Source organism: Lissotriton helveticus, chromosome 10, assembly GCF_964261635.1.
Source record: "Lissotriton helveticus chromosome 10, aLisHel1.1, whole genome shotgun sequence".
NCBI classification, from domain to species: Eukaryota; Metazoa; Chordata; class Amphibia; order Caudata; family Salamandridae; genus Lissotriton; species Lissotriton helveticus.
This window is the reverse complement of record NC_136071.1, coordinates 422,412,928-422,425,732: the sequence shown is the minus strand read 5'-3', so window position 1 is coordinate 422,425,732 and position 12,805 is coordinate 422,412,928. Positions and strand designations below refer to the sequence as shown.

The following is a 12,805-nucleotide window of genomic DNA, read 5'->3' as shown; positions in this document are numbered from 1 at the left end:
ACACTGAGTCCACTGGTAGCATTTCCAGGGAACAAAGGTGCAATCTGTGCAGCAGGTGCAGTAGTACTGGGGCCTAGAATCCTGAGGGTTAAACTGAGCTCTGATTATTACGGTATTTCACAATTCAAACAGTGGCTAGTGGGATCAATTTCCTCCTTGCACTGGGACCCTTGGCACACTGGCTTTACCGCTGAGTATTTAATCCATGATAATAGCCCTTTGATGAAAGGAATTACACAGTGGATTCACTTCAAGGTTTAAGCCTTCCACCAGGTATCAGAGAACACTCCATAGCTAAGCTTTAGATCAATTGCCTGGATTATTGGACCACAAGGAAACTAAGGTAGTATCCATGAGGCATTATCCATCCATCATGTGTTTTGCCTCAGGAAAATCCATCACCCGTTGACTTTCTCTCATTCCTTGGCCATTCACTATACCCCTTTTCTTCTCTTTCATCTGAACTTTTGATTTTCATCCTTCTATTGCAACTCTCTGCCCCTGGCCTACTCCCTTCACTCTCTCACCTTGTTCCTATTGTTCCACTTCATATCTACTCACTTTTACTTACCATCCTCTTTCCTCCATCCACTCCTTTGTCTCATCCTCCTTCCATGCCTTTCTCTTCTTTTCTCTTTCATGTCTCTGGTCTGTAAGCTTCTTTCTCTTCTTTTGTCTATCCATTCTCTTAACCATGCCTCTTTTTGTCTCTCAAATTCTTCTCCTTTTATGTCTCTTTTCTTTTCTCCACCTCCTTATCTTTCTCCTTGCGTCTCTTCCCCTCACATTCCCCCACTCTCTTACTCTTTCTTCTTCCCTGTTCCTATGGTCTCTTCTACTACCTTTAGCCACACCCCTCCCATATCTTTTTTTATCTCACCTTCACTCTTGTCTCACCATGTCTCCCCTTTTCTCTCACTCTCCTCACACATCCTCCTCCTTTTGTTTCCCTGGTTGTCTCCTTTCCAGTCTCCCTCCTTTTTGTGTCTTCTTCTCCTTTCATGAGCATATTTCCTTCCATTTTTCTTTCTCTCCTACACAGTCGTGGGTAATCCTGGACCTCAACATATTTAGGGCTCCGATGTCCTGTAATCTGTAAGGCACTCTCTGTTGCAATGTTTAGCTTCCATGCGTGTCTTTACTTTTATACAGCTTCAAATTGCATTCTGGGAATTGTATTTTCACTCTTTACATTCTCAGTTTTTGTGCCCAACAATCAGATGATGCTGATTAAAACCCTGTTACTTATGACTGGAAAAATATCTTAAACTTGACACAACCTCTAAGAAGCCACGATGATTGAAATAACTCACTAGTATTTTAGAAGAGATCAGCACTCCTTACAGACATTTGTGGTCAGAGCTCCATGCAGGTGTAAGATGGGTCAATGAATTGTGCTTGATAAATTAGCTCAGTGGCTGAAAACCTGCCATAGGCTTGCAAGACATCATGTTTGATGTTCAGACTATCAAGCTTGAGTGGTGAACCTACGGCTTTCATAGGTTGCGTGGAATAAATGTATCAGCCATATCCCAACGAGTACATATTCTCCACAGAGTGCAGATTCCACAGGATATGAATTCCTGCAAATGTGTAAATATTATTTTTTCTATAAAGGAAAAACATGTTTGCATGAAATCACCTCCACTTTGGTGCATGTTGCTTAATCTGCCTATACGACGTAGGTGTAAGTTTTGAAGTGCTGACAAATGCACAACCAATTTTTGACAATACCTACACCTTTGTAGTTTGTTCAGTATACCATCATGAAACGCCTACATGACTAGTTAATTTCATGTTACATATAGGCCTGAATGCCTGTTATGCTAGAGCAATCGTGCGAACATTGTGTTCCGCTTGTTATGCAAAATTCCCAAAATTATGCCATATGGTTAAATTACTAGTCAATGCAGAACACCACGAATATCCACAATGTGAGTGTCTGTTTGCATCACTTGTATTTTTGGGATTTTTTTTAATTTATTTTTTATTTTTATTGTTTTTATTTTGGCAGAGGTAAAAAAACATACAAGGACGACACAAAACATTGGATATAAAATAAGTCTTTACAGATACAGTCATTATTAAATTTAGATCCAATTGTCAATAGGGGACCATAGCTTCCGAACAAAAATCTTCTTTTTATGTCCCTTTAATTTGTAGACTGCTTTGTCCATTCTATAAACATTTAACAGCTTTCCCAACCATTGTTCAAATGTTGGTGGATCTAAATCCAACCATCTTGAGGTGATACAAGAACGGTATATAGACATTCCAATAAACATAAAGTATTCTTGATCAAGAGATAAATTCTCAGAAGGAAAATAAACACCAAAAATAATGACAGAAGGATGAAGCATGATATGAACATGTAGCAAATTAGTCAGAAATTTTTCAATCTTATCTATATATACCGCCAGTTTAGAACAGCTGTAGAACATGTGACTAGAGTCTGCTGCTAGAATTCCGCAGCGACTACAATTAATGCCTCTTATAGTTTTCCATTTGGCCAGCTTGGCAGGTGTATAATAAAGATCTAGAGTAGACATGTAATGTTGGCTTTTAAGAGGGCTATTGATTAGTATCTTATTACTCATCTCGAAAGCTCTTACCAAGTCTATCCCTTCTATACTTAAATTTCTCTGCCATTTTTGGGTTTGGTGATCAAGATCGTCCAGCAACCTATTAGTCATTAACTGATAAATTGTGCCAATACGATTATTCTTCCTACAGCTCTCTAGGATATCAATAGTCTCCATAGTATCAGTGTATAACAGATTTGTTTTTCCAGAAAACTACGGATCTGTAAATATTTAAAAAATTCATTCCTGGAAAGGCCAAATGTCTTTTGAAGTTCCGAAAAGGACATAAAAATCCCATTTTGATACAATTGTCCAATTACGTGAATCTGTCTCATATGCCATCGATATATAGCAATATCTTGAAAAATTTCAGATAATGACTTATTGCCAAAAATAGGTGTGTAAAAGTTAAGTTTTGATGTTATACGTAAAGTTTTGTTCATTTGCCTCCAAACTAAAAAAGCAGAGAGAACCACCTTAAATTTTGTTTTTTTATAGTAGCTGGGTTCCATAAATTTCAGTAGGCACTGCCGAGCATGAGCGCCTAAAAGCATTTCAAAGATAGAGGGTGCCATAGATGGTTCAGTAACATAATCATGAAATAATAAGACCCTGATTGTTTTAAGGGTAATGGCCCAATAGTACATTCTAAAATTTGGAAATCCCATCCCAGCACGTTCTTGCGGAAGAGTACACCATTTTAAGGATCTTCCAGAGCGCCGATACCCCCACAAAAACCTAGACAGCATCCTGTCTATTTTATTGAAAAGGGACATTGAAAAAAATAAAGGAATAGTGCGAAAAAAATACAGAAATTTTGGAAAGATCATCATCTTGATGACATTGGTTCGTCCGTGTAAAGATAAGTGTAAGTTATTTAGCCTTTCTAAGGTTCTATTAGTGGATATAAGTAAAGGGTCTATGTTTAATGCAACGACGTCATCAACCTTAGAAGATAGAGTTACACCAAGGTATGTGCCAGTAGTATTTAGAGGAATATCAGTAGGTTTACCCATTTCAGAATGTATAATCTGAGTCTTTGAGATGTTAAGTTTATATCCGGAGAATTTCCCAAACTCTCTGGCAACATCAATGATTTTGGAAAGCGCAGAGGAAGCGTCAGAGGTTACAATGGCCACATCGTCCGCGTACGCTAAAACTTTGTGGTCGACTTCAAAAAGTCGGACTGATGGGATATCAGGTTCTGAAATGAGTCTATTCAAGTAGGGTTCTAGATATAGGGCAAATAGAAGCGGGGAACAAGGGCAACCTTGTCTGGTCCCCCTGGTGATTAAAAAAGGTCTCGAATTGTCAGTACCAAGTCTTATTACACCCTTAGGATTAGAATAAAGTGATCGTACAGCTTGAATAAATTGTAATGGGAGCCCTGTCCATTCTAAAACAGTCCAAAGGAATCCCCAGTCTACTCTATCAAACGCTTTTTCAGCATCGAGTAAGATCACCCCAACTGGAGATTCCTTTGCTTGAGCCCAGTCCAGTAATGTAATAACGCGTTTGACATGATCTGTAGTATCTCTATGTCTAATAAAGCCGTGTTGAATGTGAGAAACCAAGCCAGACATTACATTATTTAATCTATTTGCAATAATTTTGGAATAAATCTTACTATCAGCAGTGATAAGAGAAATGGGGCGATAGGAGCCTAATTCTTTTGAGTCCTTGTTCTTTTTTAGAAAAACAACTATTGTAGCAGTAGACCAGGAATCAGGGGGTTTACCTTGAAATGCTGAGTTGAAGATCTTTAACAACTCTGGTTTCAACATGTGTCTAAATGTCCGATAGAATTCAAGGGGTATCTGGTCAGGTCCCATAGCTTTACCTGCCGCAAGACTCAAGATGGCGTTTTCAATCTCATCCCAACTTATTGGACTTATGAATGAATCAGTCTCCTCGGGACACAGTGACAGTAGGTTAGCACTTTGAAGATAGTTTGCAGGATTAAGAGTCTTATCAACTTCGTTATGAAGGTCATTATACAGTGTCTTATAGAAGTCGTGAAATGACTCTAAGATTCCTTCCCTACGTTCATGATAAACACCGTTCATATCTTTAACACCTTGTATTTCGTTTATGGAAGATTTTTGTCGAAGACGTTGTGCAAGAATTTTGCCAGTGCGCTCACTATATTCATAGCGTTCAGTTTTATATCGCTTAAATTTTGATGCTACTTCATCGGCAATATGAATCCGCAAACCAGAGCGTTCAATCACTAGACGTAGTTGAGCGTCTTCTATGCCTATGTTATTTTTACATGCAGTTGATAAGTCCATCTCGGCTATCCTGATCTTATTTAACCTCTCCTTGAAGTCTGTTTGAATTTTTTTCCTCTTGTAGTTTGCAAAACTAATTGTCTCTCCGCGTACAATTGCTTTAAAAGAATCCCACACAACTTGTGGAGAGGCTGTGTCATTATTTATTAAAAAATAATCTTTAATAATAGTAACCATAAATTGAAGATAATCTTCATCTACTAACAAATTTCTCTGGAATGACCAGGATCTGGTTGGATTTTGACATTCAGTGGGAAACTGAATCTCAACAATCATAGGATTATGGTCTGAAATGACTTGAGGTAATATTTCAATGCAGATTTTCTCTAAAAACAGGGAGGATACAAAAAAATAGTCTAGTCGGGCAAATTTCCGATGGGGAATAGAATAGAAGGTATATCCTGGATCTTTATGATGCAATTTGTGCCAAACATCAGTTAACCCATTATTTAAAACCAGATCTCTGAGTGCTCTATAAGTTCTGATCTTACGACCAACGTATCTCCTTCCTGATTTGATATTCCAATCAGCTGGCAAATGAATATTTAGGTCCCCACATACTATGATTGGTTGTGCCCAAGTAGCTAATTCTATATTTATAGTATTAAAGACTTCAGCATCATCTAGATTAGGGCCATACATACAACATATAGTAAATTTACAAGTCCCGATTATTAGTTCAGCAAGCCCCCATCTGCCCCATATATCAGCTGATGTCTTCAGACACTTCCCAACGCCCTTTCGCATACAGATTGCAATGCCTCTTTTTATACCCATTTGTTTAGATGTTAGCACCACATCCAATCCCAAATTATCCAAAAGAGAGCGCTTATCCCATGCAATATGAGTTTCCTGAATGCATAATAAATCAATAGATAGAGTCTGGAGCATAGAACGAAACATCCCAATCTTTTTTAAATCATTAAGACCATTGATATTAATTGTACATATTTTCACCTTTTTATCCATGTTAGAAATGATAATATTAAAGAAAAAATGTTAGCAAGCATCAACAACATATACTCTTCGATACTACAACTTGAGTGCCTTGTATACATCCTTGCATTGAATACCTCTGCCTTACACCCCCACCACCAACCCTTGCCCTTACCCACCCCCACCCTTTGACCCAGAACCCCTCCCCCCACCCTCCCCAATATAGGAGGCATAGGAACTACCAGTTCCTAAAACGTATGGGTGCCGCGTCCCTGGCCCATAGCGTCCTGACGAAGAAAAAGGAGAAAAGAAAGAATGAGAAAAGAAGGAGAAAGAAAGAAATAGATAATATGAAACAGAACATAGTAATCCTACTTATTGAAAAAGTTAATAACAACAGAATGAATTTCTAAACTTATAAACCTTATAGTCCTTATAGCCCTACAAATTTTACGGTCTACATTAATAGTGAAAGAAAAAAATTGTTCCTCCTAATTATTATTCAGATATTCAGATAGCGTCCAAATATTCCTTGGCTTTGGTTACAGAAATAAAGTATTTTACTTGGCCCTTGAATATAGTCTTTAGTTTTGCAGGACCTTGGAGAAACACTGCGACTTCTTTCTTTTGGAAATCAGGGATCAGTTGCCTGAGTCGCCACCGCTGAGCCACAGTAGCTTGGCAATAGTCTGGTCGGACAAAAAACTGACAACCCAGTCCGTCCGCTTTCTTATCCGGTCTCGCGTTTACATAAATGGCTTCACGGGCAAGGAAGTTATTAAATGAGACCAGAATGGCCCTGGGATAATTTTCTTGGCCTTGTCGTGGATTCCGCACAGTGAATGGAAATCTGTGAGCACGTTGTATTTCTCGTGCCCAATCCCAATCAGTCATCTCGGGAAAAGCATTGTTTAGTAAATTAATAATGAACCTCCTCGGATCAGATCCTTCTTTATTTTCAGGAACCCCCAAAAAACGTAGGTTGCTTCTACGGGCCTGGTTCTCCAAATTAGCAATCTTATCGGATAGATCTTCTTTTAAGGCTTTGAAATCACCCACTTCCTGTCTTTGCAACATACTCTCTTCTTCTAGAACAGATATTCTAGCCTCTGCCTCGGTAACTCTGTCGGTGGTCTCAGAGCACATCTTAATTGCATGTCGAACTGCATTCTTGACTTTAGCGCAGGTCATCTGTGTGCGCTGATTTTCCGCTTTGCTTTCTGCCCTGTGGCTCATCATAGTATCGAAGATTGTTTTCAAAGTAATCTCTTCATTATTTTCTTGTGGCAGAGCCGAGTCTAATAAAGAGTTGTGATTAGACCCAAGAGTGTCAGCGGCAGTAGTAGAGCCAGATACTAGATTAGGAGATAGGGTGTTTTCCCCACTAGGTGGGTTGAGAGCAGCCTCTTTGTTTGTCAAACGTAAAGATCTCTTCTTCCATAACTTTTTCTTAATGATAGTGGCCGCGTTAGTGTTATCAGGGCTCATACTAACCTCACCATCCGAAGACAAACTTTCGCAGCTAAACTCTGCCCAGTCTTTATTTAAGCCAGTTGCTTCATCAGATGAGAGTTCCGATAGAGAGTAGAATTTTTCGGGGAACTCCAGATTGTTTTGCTGTGCAATAGTTTCGTTTTCAGTCTGTTGGTCCATTACTGGTGGCACAGATAGCGAGGGGAGAGAGCATGCTCGACTAATTACAGTTCCGCCAGAGACTACACCTCCCATAATACCCTTCCTCAAAGGATTAGTCAGCATAAGGGCTGTAAAATTATTTTGGGTATCAGCTGTCGTGAAATGTTGATTAGGCGGTTGTAAAATAGTCATATCGGCGTTTTGAGTATTACTATCGATTATTTTCTTCTTGGCAGCCTGCTTCCCAAACAGGTCGGGCAATGTCTGTGATACGGCATTCTTTGCATTCGAGGCTTCATTAGATTTCAAACCACCCTTGTTAGTGTTCTTACCCTGTTTTGTAGCGGTTTTGCCAGGGGTTGGTGGTGCAGCTTCTGCCATCTCGAACTCCTCGTTGCCCGGCTCCTCTCTTCTCAGATCCCTTCCTGCGCCGTCTCTCTTGTTGCTCCGAGTGCTGACAGAAGATGGAAGTGGTATCTTCTTTTTCTTCCGTGAGCCGCCTCTGCCAGGGAAAACGCTACTCTGCGACCAAAGCAAACAGAGCGTAGCGCGCCACAGCGGGGACCGCCGATTCAGCTCGAGGAAGTTCAGCAACATTCGTGAACTCCGTCGCAAGGATAATTTGTATCCAGTAGTTACCACAGTGTAGTACCGTCGCAGTGGCTCTGCTCAGCTCTGAGAATACTCCGAGAATACTAATTGTGCAATGTTCGCCAACCCGGAAATGGTCAACGCCTCTGAACAGCTCCGACCAGCTCCGTCCCGCACAGGGCAGACACGGGCGCAGAGCAACCACAAGCAGCTGTCCGGCGTTATTGATCAGGTAGGACGAGAACGCGCTATTGAGCAGAGATACGTTCGCACAGCAGGGTATTCACGGAGATTATCACAAAAAAACAGAATTTTTCTTTCTCCTTCACTCCCGGACGCCTGGAACCAGGGAGCTGGCTGCTCACACAGCCTTCCTCGCGGCAGCCATCTTGCCTCTGATGGTATTTTTGGGATTTTTTGTTGTGAACTGTGTCTTCTCGTCCAACAGTGACACAAAGATGAAAACAATAGCGTAAAAAGCCTGTTTTGTATTTTGCCTAATTTTTCACAATATGTCCTGATTTCAAGTAATTATACAAGAGCAAATTATGTGAATTTCACACACATGCACAAACATGGCCACTGATATGTATCTTGATGAAGATATTGTGCAGATACTGCTAATCAACATCTGTCACCTCTGGGTGCATATGTGCCAACATTTTGTCCTGGCTTTGCATCACAAAAGTGACTTAAACCAGTGTGAAATAGTTATTTTGAATTTACTCCCCAGTGCAAAACTTGTTTTGCATTGGAAAGTTAACTCAAATTTGGTCATGGCAGTGTTTTGAGCTACTTTGGTCATTTAGATGTTCCATGAATGGTTCATAGGCATTCCCAACCAAACACCCATGGGGTTTGATGCAAGGTCCTATTTTCTAACAATTGTAGACAGGGTTTTGTGCCAAAGATAACACCTCTTTGACATTTGTGTTAACGTGGAGAAATGCTTTTATTTCTCCACAATTTTCTGATTATCCATTTGTTCTGCACTGTACACCACACATCCAGAGTGGGAAAAGCTTTAAAGTTTGTATAGGCATAGTATTTTTTACTGGAACGGTAACCTCCAAATACAAAAACTATGCTAGACTTGATGCAGACATCTTTGCACTATGGCGCTAAGATGTGTATGTGTGTGGCAGATGAAAACCTGAATATACACCAGAGCCAGGGAGAGAGCAGGATAGTGACAAATATTAGTTAATGGTGCCTCTTTTTTGCTCTCCCACTCATGTGATGCAGCTCATCAACTTTGGTTGAATCTTACCCAAGTTAAAGTTGTATCTGCACACCGGGACACATTTAGAAAGACTTTGGTTGCTGCACCGCGTTGCGTTGATATCTTCGTAAAAATGCCAGGGGTGCAGATGTAGCTTTTTACTTGTGCAAGTTTCAATTGCATTCACAGAACTTTTTAGAAGTCATCCCTTGTGTTTTCAATGCTTGCAATTAAAGTGAAAGATGTCAAGATTAACCTACACATAAGAAATGATGTGTATGCATGTTGTCATGTTATATAGTAGCATTATATTGTATTTCTATAACGTTACGCGGTCATACGTGGTTCAATATTTACCCCAAAAAAGTGTGCTCCCATTAAGGCATGATACATAAATATATGGCACTGCTTTGCTGTCTTAATGCAATTGGTCCATAAGCAGAACATTTTGGTTTACCTACATTATTAGTGGTTTATGACTGCACAAGCATTACTTTGCACGGGCTGTACTATGAACTCTGTCATTTGGTGTGTGTCTGCAGAAAATCGTGTTGACTCAGCAGATTTTAGGAGGCAGGAGGAGGCGTCGGGAGGCCTCTCGAAGCAAGGAGCTCCAGTGCAGAGAGAAGCGGGCTCCTGGGCTCCTGAGCCTTGAGGTAACTGCACTCAAATATTTTCTTTAATTTTTTTGTTGACAACAGAGAAGTGTGATTTTTAATTCTGATCATCATCACTTCCATTGTTTCCTGAATATGTATTCATAGTGAGCTTTTGAAAAATGTAATATCATAAATCGTGTTTGATTTATTTCCCACTGTTTTCGGGAACATCACAATAATGCAGGTAGTTTTCCAACCCTAGAAACAACCGTTTGGAATGGATAGCAGATATTTCAATGAAAATATTTACATAGAGGTATATTACAACACATCAGTTACAACAATAACATTTGCATCCCATTGTAATGGATCTCTATGACAATCATATTTACATCGTACACATTAACATCGTATTTATGTACATTGTGAATTGACTTATGTATTAAAGATATTATATATATATATCACCAACAGTGATCTGTTGCTGTGTTCACATTCAGTAAGCTTTGCATTTTACTAACATTTCAACAACACTGCCATCTAATGTTTTTCATTGTAAATATAATATTAATCTTTAACACATTATTCAATGGAGTACATTTTGCATCCCTATTCAAAACTGAAAAATATTTTTTTTTTTACAAAAAAAGTATTTTATAATTAAAATGTAATTTATGTATTATAAATGTATTTACTACCTACCTTTGCCCCTAAATCACTATTATTAATTACTAAAAAATCGAATCATTAAAATAAATAACATTATAATTCTATTTATAAAAATACAGTATATTTAATGTACTTTATTTAAACTACTACCCACCCTTTCCACCTATATTCCTTAATCAAGCCATTCATAAATAGAATCAAATTTGTTAAAACATATATCACATAAATTAAATTAATGTAAATAAAAATTGTAATGGTATTTGAATTGTCGTATACTTATTGTTTTCTAATTACATTATACACACCCTTTGCCTTGTTGTGTAGGAATCTAGGACCCTAGTGTAATTTTCCCGATTCATGCCCATACATAGGTATATATTACCCGATCCTTATATAGGCATAGAAATCATTACCATATTTAGACTGAGCCTATGCAGCCCAAATACGGCATGGCTACTTACACTAAGTTTCGAGAATCAACAACGATTTCTTAGAAAAACCCGCCTTCAGCAGCTAGGGACTTCCCCTTGCCTGAATACTAATTTATCTAGGAAATCATGGAGTTTTCAAAGAACTGAGTCTTTGATGACGTTATTATGTCCAATCATACGTCAAGCTCGGCACCTTCAAAGTATAAATATGCCTACATTTGCCCAGACAAACACACGGTGGTTTGGAGAAGATCGACTAACTACTTGCCCGACGCCCTGCAGCAGCAAGTGCCGAAGGAAGCCGACCCTCCAGCTGACGCACTGAGAGACGCTGTCTTTTCTCCTGCCGAGAAATCCAGCTCCTGTGTTTCCAGGCTACCCTTGCGAGTTGCTGGGAAATCGAGTCCTGAGAGAGAGATTCTAAACCAAGATACAGAGCTGATTAGACCCTTAGAGAATTCTTGGAATAGATTGTTGGCAAAGAATACTAAACTTAAGCTACACCTCACTTACTTCTTCCCTTGTACTAGACTTAGGTTAGGTACACCGGGGTAGGCGTATAATACTTTTAGTCATTATTTTATCACTGTATGTATTTTAAGCATTTTAGGTATTTTATGGCTTAGAAACCATATCATGCTTTTACAGTACTACTTTATAATACTTATCGTATTATATGCCTTGTACTTTATAACCAGTATTTTCTATTGTAGCAGTACATTTCTTATGCTTGGGAAAGAAGACTGTTCAATAAATACATCTTATTGAAAACGCCCGTCTCTCTATTTTCTCAGCACCGCTGGTGAAACGAAGCATGCACAATTGACTGAGTAAAATAGCTATCTATTGTTTCCGCGACTCTAGAGATTGATTTCTTATTCTTGGGAAACAAAGTTGTCATGTTTATGCGGTTGTCAGAAACTAATCCCTTCTTGTGAATTCGAGAAAGTTTCTAGTGACCTCTGAGCTATCTGGCACTCACAATTAAGTCTAATAGATTCGGTAGAGACCTAGTCGACCTCAGTCCTACGTCTAACCTACAGGATTTATGATTCCATTTCGCAGAGCCTATTGGGAATATAGGAACTACACTACAGCCTTATAGGAATTGAATTACCCATTTTTAAGTGCTCACATTCAAATACATATCAATGTATTTACCCATTCTAAAATAGAATGATCATCTAATAAATATTTAATACATTTAACTAACTTTTGGTAATTACGTTTCTTATCATCCATTGCCCCTAAATTTATTTATTTGACCTGTTTGTAACTTAATTGTAAAAGAAAATAACAAAAATAAAAATAAAGAACTGTCTTTCCACACTTTGTCCCTATGACACTTTAAAAATCCCGTATTAAATAGAATTAAATATTAATTCAGATAAATTAAGAATACTTAATTAAATAAATTGCCTCCCACCCTTTTCCCTTTATCACTTTTTTAACCTGATTCTAAAATGAACTACATTCTTAAATAAATAAGTTATCCCATTAAATATAAATTTGTTAAATAGAACACTTCCTTACTTACTTATGCCTACTATCCTTCCTGGGGTATAGGCATCAACCAGGCCTCTCCAGTCATCTCTGTCCTGGGATTTTCTTTCATTCTCACTCCAGGGGCCCTATTACATACAAAGCAAATTTTTCCTGTTTATGCCACGGTGCACCTTTAAACAGGTCCCTTGGGCACAAAGAGATAAAGTGCACCCTGGCTAGGTTGAATGCGCTGCCCTCAGGGCAGCCGCAAACATGTGTTGCCCAGGGCAGCACATTCAAGCGAAATAGAAAGTGGTGCTTCAAAGCCACTCCGTGCTTCAGTGTGCAGGCTGCACCCACCTGC

At 38.9% G+C, this 12,805-nt stretch overlaps 1 protein-coding gene across 1 annotated transcript in view; it reads left to right on the top strand.

Moving 5' to 3' along the window:
* LOC144784026 (syntaxin-binding protein 4-like) overlaps positions 1-12,805 on the top strand; it is a 1,158,996-nt gene that overhangs the window by 834,936 nt on the left and 311,255 nt on the right. The gene's annotated exons all lie outside the window — the stretch shown is intronic.